This window comes from Pseudonaja textilis, chromosome 1 (assembly GCF_049901715.1).
Source record: "Pseudonaja textilis isolate UNSWEBS1 chromosome 1, rPseTex1.2, whole genome shotgun sequence".
Lineage (NCBI taxonomy): Eukaryota > Metazoa > Chordata > Lepidosauria > Squamata > Elapidae > Pseudonaja > Pseudonaja textilis.
The window spans coordinates 199693734-199711025 of record NC_141990.1 but is presented as its reverse complement, the minus strand read 5'-3'; the positions used below and the strand labels follow the sequence as shown (position 1 = coordinate 199711025).

At 37.3% G+C, this 17292-nt stretch overlaps 1 protein-coding gene across 1 annotated transcript in view; it reads left to right on the top strand.

Annotated features, from left to right (window-relative positions):
* LYPD6B (LY6/PLAUR domain containing 6B) overlaps window positions 1–17292 on the top strand; it is an 88419-nt gene that overhangs the window by 40581 nt on the left and 30546 nt on the right. The window lies entirely within an intron of this gene.

Genomic DNA, 17292 nt, shown 5'->3' with positions numbered 1-17292 from the left:
CCAGGTGAGGAGATGCGTGCCTCGATGTGAGTGATATTGAGTTGGCTATGCCCAGCCAATAACATGACCACCAAGCCATGTCCACCTAGTCATATGACCACCAAGCCATACCCACCACCTAAGCCATGCCCACAGAACCGGTTGTTAAAAATTTTGAATCCCACCCCTGACTGAGTCACACTGCAAACTCAGGAGTCAACTAGGACTAATGTGAGAATAAGTTATAGGTGCACAAGGTTATAATGAATCCATGATGTATCTGATACAGAACCAAATGAATATACTAGTATTTGTTAGCACTAAAAAGCCACATCTGAGGCAGTCACTTGGCAGTTTTGCGATATAATGACACCCTCCTATCTTATGATTCTATTTAGAAATGCTTGAATTGAAATAGGCTGGAATATGCTATTTTTCAAGCATACTTATAGAAAAATAAAAGTAAAAATAGATTCATTAAGCCTTAAACACACACAAAAGTAGTCCAATAATTGGTAAAACCATCCAATTTCCCCAAAAACATTCAATTACTTAAATGTATTATTTCTGCTTGACCACTATTTGGGTTAATGTCTACTTTTGAGAGCAGTGTAATTTCACTTTTTGGAGTCTATGTGATCTTTGTATTAATAAAGTCATGATAAAGACTTTATTAAGAGTTTAATTATATTAGGTATCTCTTCTACTGGACCGGATACTAATATTAGGTCTCCAGAAATCAAAAAACGTTTGAAAAAGATTCTCCAAAGAGACATTTAGTCCTAGCATTTAAATTGTGCTATTGAAAATTCATTGTTATTGTAAATATAATGCATTGATATTGTGTTGATGCCTATGAAATAATTTTCTATTTGCTAAATTTATAATCTTATGATACCATTTTTTTCAAGTGAGAAATTATCTTTAAATTTTTTTTAACATGGTACCACCTTTCTCATTACCTTAAAAATTATTCCCTTTCTTAGATTTTATATTACAGGTAGTCCTTGACTTATGATCACAACTGAGCCCAACATTTCTGTCATTAAGTGAGACATTTATTAAGTGAGTTTTGCCACATTTTACGACCTTTCTTGCCACGGTTATTAAGTGAATCACTACAGTTGATACGTTAGTAACACCGTTGTTAAGTGAATCTGGCTTCCCCATTGATTTTGCTTGTCAAAAGCATGCGGAAGGTGACCACATGACAGCAATGAACCAGTGGCCAAGCTTCTGAATTTTGATCACATGATCATGGGGATGCTAAAAAGGTCATAAGTGTGAAAAATGGTCATAAGTCACTTTTTTCAGTGCCACCGTAACTTTGAATGGTCATTAAATGAACCGTTGTAAGTCGAGGACTACCTACAATTTAGTTCTTTAGATCAATAATTTTTTTTGTCTTCACATGTCATTCAATATTGGGTGTGAATTTCCCAGATATAAGTAGGACTTAAACCATCTTCTCTAAAGGAAATATGGCATTTGTATGTGTTGACACTGAAGGAGAAATCCCTTTTAGTGGCTCACTTTTAATATTACTACATATTGCTACAATAATGGTGTTTGAATGTATACAGTACTAATTAGAGCACTGAAGTCTTGTACCCTTTCTCAGTTGATAGCAAATAGTGAAAAGCACATGGCATTTCCACCAAAAATGTCGCTTACAGAATATAGAATTCTTTTAACCTACCGCCCCTCAAGCTTTCCATTCCTTAAAAAGGTTTGTTTCCCCACTTCCTCAGCAAACATTCCTACATGTGATGCCTCCATCATTATATTACCACCAATGTGCTTTCTTTAAAAAAAAATGGCCTTCTTGCCAGCCACTTGCCCTGACTTGTGTTTCTGAATTCTTTCTCACACCTTTCGGAACTGCGTTCACTATTGAAAGAGTAATTAATCATAATTGAAATGGAATGTCCAAAGCTTCAGCAAATATTCTGAACACAGAACTGTGGGACCATTAGAATTTTTAAAGCATTCATCTAGAAGCTTAATTAACATTCTGCGTTTCATTCCTTCTAAGAACAAATCACAAGTTTTTTAAGATGCCAAATTGAGTCAAATGAATATCTTTCACCTTTTATGCACAGATTTTTAAAAATTGGATAAGATCTTAAATACACAGTTAGTCCTTGACTTATAACAGGTCCTTTAGTGATTGTTCAAAGTTGTAGCAGCACTGAAAAAAGTGACTTATTACCATTTTTCATACTTAGACCTGTTGCAGCTTCCCCATCGTTGAGTGATTAAAATTCAGGTGCTTGACAATTGACTCATGTTTATAAGGGTTGCAGTGTCCCAGAGTCATATGATAATCTTTTGGGATCTTCTTACAGCAAAGGCAATGGGGAAGCCAGATTCACTTAACAACCATGTTACTAACTTAACAACTGCAGCAATTCACTTAACAACTGTGGAAAGAAAGGTCATAAAATGGGTCAAAATTCAGTTGCTTAATAACAGAAATTTGTCTGGCTTAGCAACAGAAATTTTGGGCTTAATTTTAGTTGTTAGTCAAGGACTACCTATGTTTGATTTCAGTTATCACTTTTTTCTCTCCTTTTGTTCGGAGAATAAGCACACAGCATGAAGTCAGTTTTTATGCTTGCTGAATTCTATTAACAGTAAAAAAATTGTTGTTATCTGAAAGCTTCTGCTCAGAATAAAATGGTTTTTGTTAGAGGAGAAGTCTTTGCAGATAAGTGTACCCAGGATTCCTGCTGTTGTAATTCAGATATTTGTATAATGATGTATAAATAAGTCTTGTTGTTCAAATGGATGTAATGCTTCCTTACTCATTTTATGATATGTAATAGGAGATCGTAGAATACATGACTAGAATGCCGTGAAGTATTTATAAATAATTGGAACACAAATATAAGTATAATATATAGCTTATTTGCATATGCATACATAAACATATGCTGAGCTCTTTTTCCATGCGGATAATATTAATATGAAGTGGCAAAACTATGCTTGTTGTTTCCTAGAAAAAGATCAATTAACATGTCAATTATTTTCAGATTTATTTCTGTTGCAGATGTTTGGCTTGATGCCACTGATCAGCCAAAAACAATAACAACATATGCACACACAAATTAAAACAGGGCCTCACATTGGTATAAATTTAAATTAAAAGCAATTGTGTAACATAAAAGCTAATCCAATTTCAATGAAGTATAGGAGATGAGCAGGGCGAGCCTGAGGATGGGGTCAAATGCATTATCAGTTTGGAATCACTATGCTCCCAAAGGAGATCTCAGTCCTGCCCCCTGTGAATTCCATTGACTCTTATCTAGCACCAAGGTGCCTTGAACGTTAGTAAATCAGATTCTTGTGTATACGTAGCATGTAATAAACTTGTAGAACTTTTGAACTCTATCCTAGCTCCTGATTTCTTGCACCTGACATTAATCACACATTTGAACCTGCCCTCTGGCTCAATCTGGTCATCTCCTACATGAACAGATAAAACATAAAAGCCCTTTTCAATATGCATATTATAGTATAAAGATCCTTCAGTATTTTCCCTCTGCAGCTAAAACATCAACCTAAATAAGTGCAATTTCCAACAGAATGCTACAAAAGGAATATTTTTGTTTAGCTTTTGTGCATCAAGTTTAATTTAGTGCCCTCCTGGTTGACAGAGCATGCTCAGCCTCATTAAGTGGCTTTTGATATTTGGATTTCTGCTATTCTCGTGAATAGGACTTTTTTTGTCTTTGCTTGCAAACTTTTTTGAGGACATCATATGTGTTGATATAATATGGATACCTGATGCATTTCTTGGGGTAAGGTGTGAAAAGGCAGTTTATAAACATTTAAACCAAACCATTAAGGTATATATATATCTGCAAGGTCTGTGGCTGTCCAATGGTTCTATTCTAGTTGATTTTTTTCAGTGGTGAATTTACCCTGTCAGCATCAATTGTTTGATAGGGTAGGTGTATCCCTAACCCTAAGATTCTACCAAGAGTTCACATTTAGGGTATTTTATACTTCTAGATTAGGAATCAATGACAGGATCAGCAATGAGGCAGATGAAACAAAAAAATAAAGGAGAATATTTGTAGCTCAGGGTTGAAGTGAAGAATCCTTGGTGCTCTCTGAACTTGGTTGTTTTCTCGCAGACGTTTCATTACCCAAACTAGGCAACATCATCAGTGCTCAGGTCTAGCTCAGAGGTCATCCAGGATACCTCAAAACAAAAAATGTGGGATTAGCGTCTGCAACTTCCTCAGCTTGAGGTTTTATAGGGCTGCGGATTTTGCCTTTCCTTTTCATTCCTTTGTTTGCTATAAAAAGAAGGCCAGGGAAGGTAGAAAAATGAGGGATGGTAGTAGTGATGGCACAGCCTGTGTAAGTGGGGCAACCTCATGCTACATTTGAGATAAAAGAGGACTGAATGCCACATACTTATTAGAAAACTGGATATAATTTAAATGTAAATGCATGTTGATTCAACCTTACTGTTTGTAGTAACCACCATGTCAACAAATAACAGTGTGTCATGTGTCCTTTTGGGAGACCAGTGTAGCTGCAACCCTGTGAAATGCTTATAATTTGATACAATGAAGCCAATCCCATCTTGCTTAACTCCATATGAGGCACACGGCACAGTTTTCCACTCAGTTTAGCAAGTTCTGAGCTCCCCCTTCTCCTTCCCTAAGGTTGGAAATGACTTAAAAACGATGAGATTTTGAAAAGGGCAAGTCGCCACAGTGGCTTTGGATGACTGTGAATTGGCAAAGACAAGATTTCCTGAAGAAAGAGAAGCACTGATCCTTTATCATTTTCCATTGGGGCCTACTAAAACTAGAATGCAGGTGTCTCGTTTTTCTGTCAAGTGCACACAAAGCTTCCGTTGGAATTTTAAGCCAGCAATCCGGCCTGGTTTTCAGAGGCTCCGGAACAAAGTATCATCTCATTAAGGCTGACCTGATTTTTACCCCTACCGGTAATCATGTTAGAGAAATGTTTAGAGATGCTATGCAAACACATTCTCCAGGTCTTGTCACGAAAGTGCCAAGTTAGGTGTAACCGCATGTACCCATTGGCGGTTTGTCCTCCGCTCTCCCCAACATCAGCCTTCGGCATGAGCCAATGAACGTCGCATTTGCAGCCTATTATTTCTTCCATAGTAGGCATGGCACGGGGCCAAGAGCCCTTGTTCATTAGCTCGAGGAAACTTTTCTATCTTTCGCAGCTGCTTTCATACCGCAGGTAAACAACCAGGCAAGACCCCACCAAGAGCTGACAAGTAGGTAGGATAAAAGTATTGAATGTCTGCGTGTGTAAGAAAGAAGTGAGCTATCATGCAGAGGAGATTCGTGTTGCCAGAGGGTGAGAATAACTAACCACTGACTCCTGCTGAAAGGTTGAATAGGCAGCCTGAGATCGGGAGAAATTCTGATGTAGGTGAACAGATGTTCAATCTTTGAAGTGGATCTACCTCTGTGCCAAGCAGAGTCAGGATATTGGTAAAAATGCAGTTGCTGGATTCTGCATGGCTTGTAGTGGTGGTCCTTGACTTACAATAGTTCATTTAGTGGCCATTTGAAGTTACAATGTCACTGGTATGATCATTTTTCACACTTGTGACCATTGCAGTACTGTATGTTACATGATTAAAATTCAGACACTTGGCAACTGACTCATATTTATGATGGTTGCAGTGTACTGCGGACCTTTTGCAACCTTCTGACAAGCAGTTGGAAGCAGGTTCACTCAACAGGAATGCTACTAACTTAACCACTGCAGTGATTCACTTAACAACTGTGGCAAGAAAGGTGGTAAAATGGGGCAAAATTCATTTAACAACTGCCTCGCTTAGCAACAGAAATTTTGCACTCAATAGCGGTTGTAACTCAAGGACAACCTGTAATCTCTCTTGGAGCCTAATTCCAGAGCAGTGTTTTGGTTTATGCTTAGCTTTGTGCTTGTGATAACTCATTCTTTCATCAGCATCCTCAATGCCTGTTCTAATCACATTCTACTGCTCTCCACAGAAAAAGCCTGTATAACCCTGGGATTTGGGGAAGGACATCTAAGTAACAGATGTAGCCATTTGCATCAGCATGTCTTTTTAGAAGTAAAGCAAAGAAGTGTGTGTGTGTGCGTGTGTGCGTGTACACAAACACAAACATAGGCTACTTTCCTTAGGTGCCTTTAATGGGTTGCATTAATGGTACCATTTGCAAACACTGAATGAATCACCGGTGCCAACTTGGAAAAGTTCCTAGGAGATATGGAAAGAATAATTGTGCTGGAGTGGTATCACTTGGAGAAAGGAAGAGGTGGGTCTGTTGACAGCATAATGAGGAATTGATTCCTGGTTATATAAAAGGACCATTGCTGCATAGCTGTTTCCTAGCTGCTGAGGAATTTCGTTAAGATAGCAAAGCTCTCAAAACCTGTGTTCAGCATTTTTTTAAACAAAGTACCTTGCTTAAAGTGGACTAGCTGCCAATAGGCTATGCTTTTGTCAATAAAGATATGACTAAAGTACACAGACTGTCTGTTGAGTTTTCTGTTATCTCTGAAATGCCTTGTGAACTTTTTAATACTCCTTGTTAAGCAAACCTTAAGGCCAACTTCAGGAGAAGCGTAGGTTCTCGAGCTCTTCGGAAAAGTAAAGGGATTGAAATTAGATGTCAGTTAGATACATGCAGAGAACATTTGAAAAATTAAAGCAAACTTCTATTTAATTATGTCTTCTCTGGTTACTTTTGGGGAAGAATAGAAGGAACGTGTGTATATTTGTATATGGGTTCTGATTCAATGATATTCTGAGAACTGAAAAAGAAAACTGCTAATACTAGTAGCTATTCGAGAAAGGAAGATAGTAGCTTTTTAGTAGCCTTTGGAGATAGTAGCTTTTTCCCTCCTGGGATGTTTAGAACATGCCGAATGATGATCTGTCAGGAATATTGTGGTAGTGGGTTCTTCATGGACAACAGGTTGGACAAGATCTCCAAGATCCCTTCTGTGATGTAGAGTTAAACCCTTTAACAGCATCCTCTGACTTTTTTGCTGCTCAAGCCAGATATACCAACTATCTTTAAACCAACTTGACTTCTGGAGTCATATCTTTGTTTCTTTTTTTAATTGAGAAAATAAGTATGATCCAAGCAGGTCAGAACCCCCTCCCTCCTCTGTCTCAAAAATGGTGTAGGGTCTGCTTGGACATGGGGTTGGGCTTGATGACCTATGAGGTCCCTTCCAACTCTGTTAATCTGAATCTATATTATAAAAAAGAAAGAAAAAATACTAGGTAACCCTTGTTACGACCACATTTGGGACCAGAAACTTGATCACTAAGCAAAGGGATTGCTAAGTGAAATGTCACAATCTGTATCTACCTCTTTCCTTAATGTATATGCTTGTTCTGCTCAACACTGACTCTGAGCTCTTTACAGATTAAAAACAGATACAGTTTTTAAAGCAAAAGCAATCAATCAATCAATCAATCAACAAATAGGGAACATATTCTAAATGAAACGCACCCTGGCCTTTAGGGGAGCACATCCTGACTCATCTCAGAGCTTGTGAGGGTGGGGGAACAGGTTTTCAGAGATTATTGTGTAAAGTCTAAATTACTTGTCTCAAATGTTAGCTGCACCACAGTGCTAGATACCACATAGAATATGTTGGGGATGCTTCGGAGGCGGTATTCAGCAGGTTCTGACCAGTTCGGAGAACCACTGGTAACCTTCCCCTGGAGTGGGGTGGGAATGGAGATTTTGCGCTATCCTTCCCCTGCCATGCCCACCAAGCCACGCCCACCAAGCCATGCCACGCCCACCAAGCCACGCCCACAGAACCGGTACTCAAAAAATTGAATCCCACCACTGGGATGCTTGCACAACACATGCGCACTTGGAGAAAGATATATAAGATAAAAATGAGCAAGGGTCAGTTAAAGGCAATAGGATTTGGAGCTAAATGCATCAGTTTCTCTTTCTGACTATGGAATTTTAAAAGCTCTTGTTTTTCTTCTCTAACCATGATCAATCAAATCCTGTATTTTATGCCCAATCTATAAGATACATCTTCTCTTTTACAACTGATTTTGAGTGTCTTCAAGAGTTTGAACAATGAGCTGGTGAAAGTTTATTTAGTTTATGGCTGGTTCCTCTCCCTCCTCCCCAGCTGTATAGTTTCAGTAATCACACGGGGATGTTTGAACTAATTCTTGCTGCAGGCTAAAGGAGAAATAAATGGAAATTCAAACAGTGCCTGAATTTGACACATTTACCTTTGCCATGTTGGTTTTCGCATGTAGATGGCAGGAGGTCAGTCGCTTTTAAACAGCTGCAAAGTTAAGCAAGAAAAATGTGACTGCAGCTTTTTCACTCGTCTGAAACCACATTCTCTTCAGAAAGGCTGTCTGAAAATTACACAGCATTGCATGCAACAATCAGTGATTTGTGTTTTAGTGGAGAAAAATATTAGAATAAGAATGTTAACTTTTTAACCGAAATTCAGTGTGAAATTACAGGTTTTCATGTACTACTATGTCACTAAGTAGTATATTAGTTTTTTGACTTACAGGTAGTCCTCAACTTACAAAGATTTATTTAGCCACTGTCTGAATTTACAGTGGCATTGAAAAAAAAGGTGACTTATGACTAGTTCTTGCACTTACAACTATTGCTGCATCCCTACAGCCACAAATTTGGGTGCATGGAAACTGGCATCAGAATGGGACAACTTACCACAGCCAACTCGCTATGGCGAAGTCACCACCATGGTGACCATGGAGTTGCCATGGGACAACTTGGCTGTGGAACGGATTTAACAATTCTGTTTAATTATTTAAAAAATAAATATTTTAATGAATCTTTAATGATTCTATTCCACTATTTATTTGACATTAGTGTAACTCTTATCCTGCAGCGAGTTGTCCCACAGTGAATTGGCCATGGTATGTTGGCCATGGCATGTTGGCATGGCCAGTTGGCCATGGTGAGTTGTCACAGACCCAACTGGCATGTATGTTCATGATATTTTCAGCATTCTGGGGTCACGTGATCACCATTTGCAATCTTCCCAGCCAGCTTCTAACAAGCAAAGTCAATGGTTTCTCTTAACAGTTGCAGAGATTCGTTTAATAACCATGGCAAAAAATACATTGTAAAATCAGGTGCAACTTACTTAACAACCACCTTACTTAGCAATGGAAATTCTGGCCCTGTTTGTGGTATGTAAGTTGAGGATTACTTGTGGTGTGATGATGAGAATTCAGGAACCCATGATTCCAATGTGTATTGACTGTTTAACCTGGTTATCTGATTGTCATTTTGTTATGATCAGTTTCTGTGTTTAAAGCTCACAAATTCAAATGTATCATTTTGAGTGAGAAGTACCTGGAAACTATAGATCACAGAACCAGCACAAGTTTCACATTTCCACCACCTTTCTGACAAAGATAAAACAGAATTGTACCAGCAAATAATAAAGCTTCTTATTTGATTTAGATTTTTGTATATACACTGCAGAGCAATAATTCCAGATTTGTCATGAAGTGTATACTTAGTGCCTGGGAAACTACCATCGATGTTTCATCACTGACAAATGTACTTTTTATGTATTATAATTACATCATACTTTTTGTCCATTAATAGCACTCAGTGCAGCTGAATCATGCACTATGGATAAAACACAATTCAAACAAAACCTAAAACATATCAGAAAAGCCATCTCAATTAAAAACTGCACTATATACCACTACAATCTAATCTGGTGCAAAGCACACCTCTGGTAGTACAAAGGAAAGATGCTCTAAGAAAGAAGTGTTGAGCTTATAAATATGCAAAAGGGATACATGATAATGGAACTACAATGCTCTGAAGAAAGAAGATGGAGAATGCTACCTAGGGAGATTCATTTTTTATTGATTAGATTGTTATTCTTTATCAACAGGACGTTGGCATAAATAGCACTACCTTATACAATTTTGTCAACCCTGGAGATCAATAGGGTGACAAATGTCATAGCCAGATCACTTTCATCATTTCATATCCGGTGTAGCAATTATTATAAATGGGGAATTAAAAAATACTGGAAGTAGTTTAATCTCCCACTCCTTTTACATTGCTGTATCGTTCAGTTGCAGTCTTTTGAAATATCTTGTTTGTGGCATTGTTGTTGTCTTGGAACTGTCTAAGTAGCAAACCAGCCATGGGAATAGTTGCCAATAAACAAGATTAAGCTAGTCGTATAGCACTGCCTCTTCCCTATCCTGCCCGCAAATCTTGTCACGCCTAGCAATTCCATAGTGACACTGTCATTTTAGTTGGCTGTTATTTTTATCTTTTCCTGTTTAGATTCTGATTGTAACAGACAAAAAAGTATTAAAGTTAAGGATAAATCCGCAGTCTCTCTGTTAAAAATTACTTTTGGACTGAACTCTCATAAATGTCATAATAATATCAAGAGTATTTTCATAATTTCTTAATAAGATTCATGTCTAGCCTTTGTATTAACAACAGCACTGAAGGCAATTAATGAACAAACAAAAGCAATATCAATTAAAATAATATAATTGAAGCAAACTGACCAGCATACTTAAAGACATAGATTAAAAACATGATGTCCTAGGTTTTTTTGGGGGGAGGGGGGGGACTATTCTAAAATCAACTTGAACATCTTGCATCACCTTTTTTAAGTAGGAGTATTTTAAGTAATATATGTTGGATATTTGTAAGTATTATTTTGCTAATATATAAAGGATACTGAGTTTGCTCCTTCTGTTAAGACTCTCTTCTTTGATGTGAACTGACTTGCTGGAGCGCTCCAAGCTCCTTTCCAGCTCTGTTATTCTGTTTATTCTTCTGATCTGTTGACCACTGTGTTGTTCTCCAGATTTGGTGGCATACCTTGGTTAGAATCTTGACTGATTCTCCTTCTGTTGCTTGCCATATTTCTGGGGATACTCCATCACTTCCTGAAGCGTTCCAACTCCAAATGACAAAGAGTATTGATCTAACTTCCAGCACTAGTGTTCTTGTATAGCCTTCACAATATCTTGGATGTTGACAACTCTACTGTTCGATGCTTCAATATACTTCTTCAAAGATCAACTTGGTTTGATCTTCTTTGAATCAGTTACTGTCTGTCCATTGGCGTCTTTTAGCATACCAATTTGAGATTGGAATTTCCTTCTTAGTTTAGAAATCTTTTAGAAGTTTGTCCTTGTTTTTCTGTGTATGTTTCCACCTTTGATGTCATTTCAGAGGTTGTTATATTTCTCCTTGTTTCTCCTAACAGCTCTCTGAAATTTTTTTAAGTGCTTTCCCAAGAACTTTGTCCTTGACTTCTCTTGTTTGCAGCTTCTACAGTTTAGCTTCTACTCACCATTCTCCCTGGTGAGAAGGCATTTTGCGCGTGTTTGTAAACCATTTCCAAAAAACCTCAGCTGTGCCACCCGGGCAGCTGACAAGGGCTGCTGGTGCTCAGAGTTTCAAACTCCTCTTCTTTCCTGCTTTTTCAACCTCAGCTGTGCTGCGCAAAGCAGCTGAGATTGAAAAAGCAGGAAATAAAGGACAGCCAAGAGCCCGGGCAAGCAGGTGGGCCAAACAGAGCAGCAGACACCAAACCGGTTCAGTGTCTGCTGCTCTTCAGAGCTACCGGTTCTATAGAACCGGGCCGAACCTGTAGCATCCCACCCCTGCCTTCCTGGTTATAAAAGCAGTTTTTTAAACATTTTGTTTTTCATGTCCTGAAAAGTAAAAAGTATGAAGCATCCAGGTTCTAGTTCATTTTAGTTGATTGTTGCCTAGGATGTTATTGTAGCATCAATTCATTTCATTTTTTGTTTTTTGTGCTTCTTAGGTTCCCTGTTCCCATTGTGATTCTGCTTTTTGTAGCTTTTCCTGCAGGGCAACATCAGCAGATAGATGTCCCAAAAGTGCTAATCAAACCATGTCATAAACTTTGTTAGTATGCTGAAAGATTATCAGATTTTCTTCTGTAGAATATTAAGCGCCGTCCTAGCTGAGTGCCCCTTCACCTGTCACCATATCATCATTTACTTTATATTTTATGCCCATGTGATTTCCTTGATAACATGCAGGATTAGTTTAACATTGTTTCTCCTATGCAATCTCTTGTGGGAATCCAGTGACTCCAAGCTGATGATTCATTTGACCCCACCCTCTGGTTCAGCTTGCTTATCTCCTGCAATCACATTGGGAGCACAGCCCAATTAGAGTGGTTCTGAATATTACAGAATCAAAATATATGGCAATCGAGAAGATAGACTGTTTTAATAAGAATTTTCTTACTCCTTTTTTTGTGTAACTAGTGACTCATTTAAACGTCTATGATAGTGACAATGAAATTTTAAAGAAATTATACTACATAGGAACAATAAATTATACATTTTGCATTTAAATAAAGTAATTCTTCTAGTTTTTCAGAATTGGGATGAAAAGAATTAGAATTATAATTCTTTTTATTGGCCAAGTGTGACTGGACACACAAGGAATTTGTCTTGGTGCAAATGCTCTCAGTATACATAAAAGAAAAGATACATTCATCAAGAATCATAAGGTATACAACACTTAATAATAGCCATAGGGTACAATAATCAAATCATACTAGGAAACAGTCAATATACACCGTAAGGATACAAGTGACAAAGTTACAGTCATACAGTCACAAGTGGGAGGGGATGGGTGATAAGGAGTTATGAGAAGATTAATAGTAATAGTAGTGCAGACTTTATAAATAGTTGGACAGTGAGGGAATTATTTGTTTAGCACAGTGATGGCATTCGGGAAAAAACTGTTCTTGTGTCTATTTGTTCTGGTGTGCAATGCTCTATAGTGTCATTTTGAGGGAAGGAATTGAAACAGTTTATGTCCGGGATGTGAGGAATCTGTAAATATTTTCAATCCTCTTTTTGACTTGTGCAGTATATAGGTCCTCAATTGAAGGAAGGCAACTTGGTAGCAGTTATTTTTTTCTGCAGTCCTAATTATCCTTTGAAGTCTGTGTCTGTCCTGTTGAGTTGCAGAACCAAACCAGATAGTTATAGAGGTGCAGATGACAGACTCAATAATTCCTCTGTAGAACTGTATTAGCAGCTCCTTGGGCAATTTGAGCTTTCTGATTTGGCGCAGAAAGAACATTCTTTGTTGTGCTTGTTTGATGACGTTTTTGATGTGAGGTGTCCATTTTAGGTCATGTGATATAGTAGAACCTAGAAATTTGAAGGTCTCTACTGTTGATACTGTGTTGTCTAGTATTGTAAGAGGAGGTAGTATGGGAGGGTTTCTTCTAAAGTCTACCACCATTTCTACGGTTTTGCATATGTTCAGTTCCAGACTGTTCCTGTTACACCACGAGGCAAGTTGTACAACCCCCTGTCTATATGCGGATTCGTCGTTGTCTCGAATGAGACCAATCACTGTTGTGTCATCTGTAAACTTCAGTATTTTAACAGAGGTGCAGTCATTGGTATATAGGGAGAAGAGAAATGGAGAAAGCACACAGCTTTGGGGGGGTCCCTGTGCTAATTGTACAGGTATCAGATGTGATTGGAGCAATTAATGCATATTAATTAGTATGTTAATTTAAATTTAAAATACATTTTTATGTATTTAAACATAAGAGCAATTGGAGGTTTTTTTTCCAATTTATGTACCTGCGAATTTGGCATAAAGCTGCCAAACTGAAACCTGGGTGGCCCATCTAGTCATCATCTGATTTTCCTGCCAATTTGCAGTGGATTTCTTGAAAACAATGAAACCATGCAAAGTAAAATTATGTGTCATCGTGCATTTGTATAGTCTTAAGTACATTAATTTTCCTGTCATTGGTTATTAAGTTTCTTTTGTTATGCAGTTTACTATTATTGTAAGTCTGCCCATGTCTCATGTTACTATTAATCTATTGGCCTGTTTAAAGACAAGATAATATATTTGGATCTGAACAAATAAAATGACAGGTTATTTAACACCATAAAGAAAAAGCAGCTAGGCCTTTACCCAAACTACATGATATAGATTATTGTAATTGGTGGCACAGTTAACCAGATGTTTAGATAGGATTTGTCATTTTTGTCCACCGACTGCTACCTTCCCAAGAACCTGAGATAGGCAGATGTTGTTGTTTAGTAATATCGCACAATGTAAGCTGTTTCAAGTAAACCAGACTTTTGCAATTGACTGATAGTATATTTGTCAATTCCAGTGGTATTCAAGTAGTGTTCCAAATGTTTTGGAATTGCCACCCAAGGCACCTATTACTATTGGTAATACTTTTTTTTTTTGCCATAGTCATTCTACTTCTATCTGCGAGTCTCTATATTTTATGATTTTCTCCAGTTCTTTCACTTTTGTTTTGCTGTCTCCAAATTGTTACTATTATTATTATTTTCTGTTAAATCTAGAAAAAAATGTAAGTTTTTGTGATTTCTTATGCCTTTATTACTGTTTATGCAACATGTAAAGAAAACTAGAAAATTGTTGCCTATTTAATGAAATTTCATCAGATGTGAACAGAGAATGCCAGTTCAAATAATTGGCACAAAGGGGTGGCAGTTTAAGAGATTTCAGAGCAATGTTTTCATTTCTTTATTTTTAGTAATCAGAAATATGATTTAATCAAAGTCAGCCCTGATTGGTGCCACTCCCAAAGTGAGTAAGTCTTAAGTAAATACATAGTTGAATCCAACAAGCCTTTAGGTAGATTGAGATATAACAAGTTGTGCCTCAAGTGGCATTACTTTTGATTAGTTTGAAGTCACTGCATGTCCAAAGCCATCTTTAATTATACATAAGCCATAACAACATAACCATAACAACTACAACTAAATATTCTTTTGCAGCACAAGTTCAGAGACATTTGTGGCACTAGATATGCTGTCCTGGGAGCCAATGGGTGGCATAATGTGAATGGTTAAAGGTATACTTGAGAGCAATTTTTAAATGGAAGGAAATAAATGTCACACACATACACTTCAGGGAAGTGAGCAAACAAGTAGAAATGCAGAAAGAAAAAAAACCTCTGATATTTTTTGAGATACCACTCCTAGTGGTGGTCCTTTCTCAGCTTCAAAACTATGCAACATCAAAGCAGCAACTAGCAGCAGTGTCTAAATTGCAGGAAATTATACATGCCTAATAACCGAGAATTAAAGGCTCAGCCTCTTTAAGTGCTAGTCACTTTGCTCACTCCTTTGTGTAAGCCATCAAGAGTTTAGTATGGTAGTAGTCTAGGAAAGGAAAATAAGGAAAAGGAAAAGAAAGGAGAGAAGGAAAGGACTATTAGCTTGTTCTTGAAAAAAGTGTATCCATCCAACATTTGACATTTGTTATATGCTACTTCACAAACATATTTTTTCTGTTAAGTAGCTCTTCAGTTCTTCGAAAAATATAATAGAAATTATTTGGCTGTGATCACAGTGGGCAAAGAATACCTTCCCATAAACCCCGATTATTCTGTTTGCTGAAAAATGCTATTTAAATATGGTTATTTTTTCTTGATTAAATTTGAATATCATTGAGTATCGGGGAAAATGTTTTTTTCAGTTGTAAAGAGGTTTTATACTTAGAAAAAATACTAGGCCCTTGTTTGCCACAAGTCAACAGCCTTCCTTTACTTCAATATTCTACTTTACAATGATGTAGGAACCAGAGCCACTGAATAATTATGGTTAGGCAAGGATCAAAGGGATCTGATTTACAGCCACAATGGAGACTTCTGTTTGAATATTTGTGCTATAGTTTCATACCTAAGGAATTCTTGCTGATTTAATCTTTTAGAGGTTGAATGTGGAGCTTTTATAGCTTTCTGACTAAGTTTTTTAAAAAAATACAGTAGCAATTAAGATACTTTGTCAGTAGGGAGATCCATTATATACCCCTCCTTGTTATGAAGAGTGAATGCTATAACTCACCCATCAAAATTTGCTCCAGGCTAACTCTTGGCATGAAAGATTTTATGAGCAAGGGAGAATCTTGTGTATGATGATATTGGTACATAGCAGTCATATTATGTCATCTCTTATACAACCCTAAATCATCCCAATTTCTCTAAGCAGCAATCAGAGAATTGTGCAATATTGAAATATTAACAAAGCTTTAAACAATTGAAAGATTAAACCTTAGATCTTTGAGGAAATTATATTTTACTGTTTTGGGTGTCTCGTGAGTCAAACACTACAAAAAGTACAAAATGCATAATAATACAAGCCAAAGATTTTCTGCAAATAATAACATATTAAGGAACTGCAGGATTATCTTATTTAATATTCTGAGAGAAATTTGGTTGGTGTGTATGTGTATGTTTGTGCACATCTTCAACTCATTGTTGACTTCTGGTAACTGTCTGGATTAGTCGTTTCAGTTTGCAAAATTTCAGAAATGATTTGTCCTTGCCTGCCTCCTAGGGCTGAGAGAGAGTGACAGGCCCAAGGTCACCCAGCTGGCTTTGTGCTTAATGCAGGACTAGAACTCATATTCTCCTAGTTTCTAACTTAATGTTTTAATCACTACACCAAATCATCTCTATTGGCCTCCCTAGTATTTAGTTTTAAATGACAGATAATCTGTGACCTGGTGGGTCATTGTTTCAGAGATATCTCCTTACATAAGCAGAAAGACAGAATCACAAAGTGAAAAAAAAATAGGTGAGGGAAAGAGAGGGGTGTGTCTCTGGAGGGCTAGAGTGGGACCCATCTACTGAACCTCTGGGTGGCGACACAACAGTATTGAAGCAACCATAAATTTCCCACATTTCAATCCCATGAGAGTCAGGGCTCCTACATTTTGGATGTATTTTGTAAGCCCATTTGTGGAAGCCTGATTCAAAAATTGTTGTCCTATGCACTGTTCACACAGCTAAAAAATTACAAAGATGAGAATTTTAATTTTATTTATTTGCATCCTGCCTTTATTACTTTCACAAATAACTCAAGGCGGTGAACATATCTAACGTGACTTCCTCCTCCTATTTTCCCCACAACAACAACCCTGTGAGGTGAGTTTGTAGAGTTTGAGAGATACTGGCTCTCCTAAAATCACCTGGTCGGCTTTCATGGCTAAGGCAGAACTAGAATTCATAGTCTCCCACTTTCTAGCCTGGTGCCTTAACCACGAGACAAAACTGCCTCTCTCTTTACTAATAAATAGATTGAAGAAATGCTTCTTTAACCAGAATAACCACTGATTAAACCTTTAAAAATAAATTTATTTTTCAGTTATTGCATTTATATTGCCTTGCTTTATGCTAGACTTATTATTGATTGCTTTATTCAGTTTTTATTGGTGGTGTTTTTAGAATTCTTTCTGC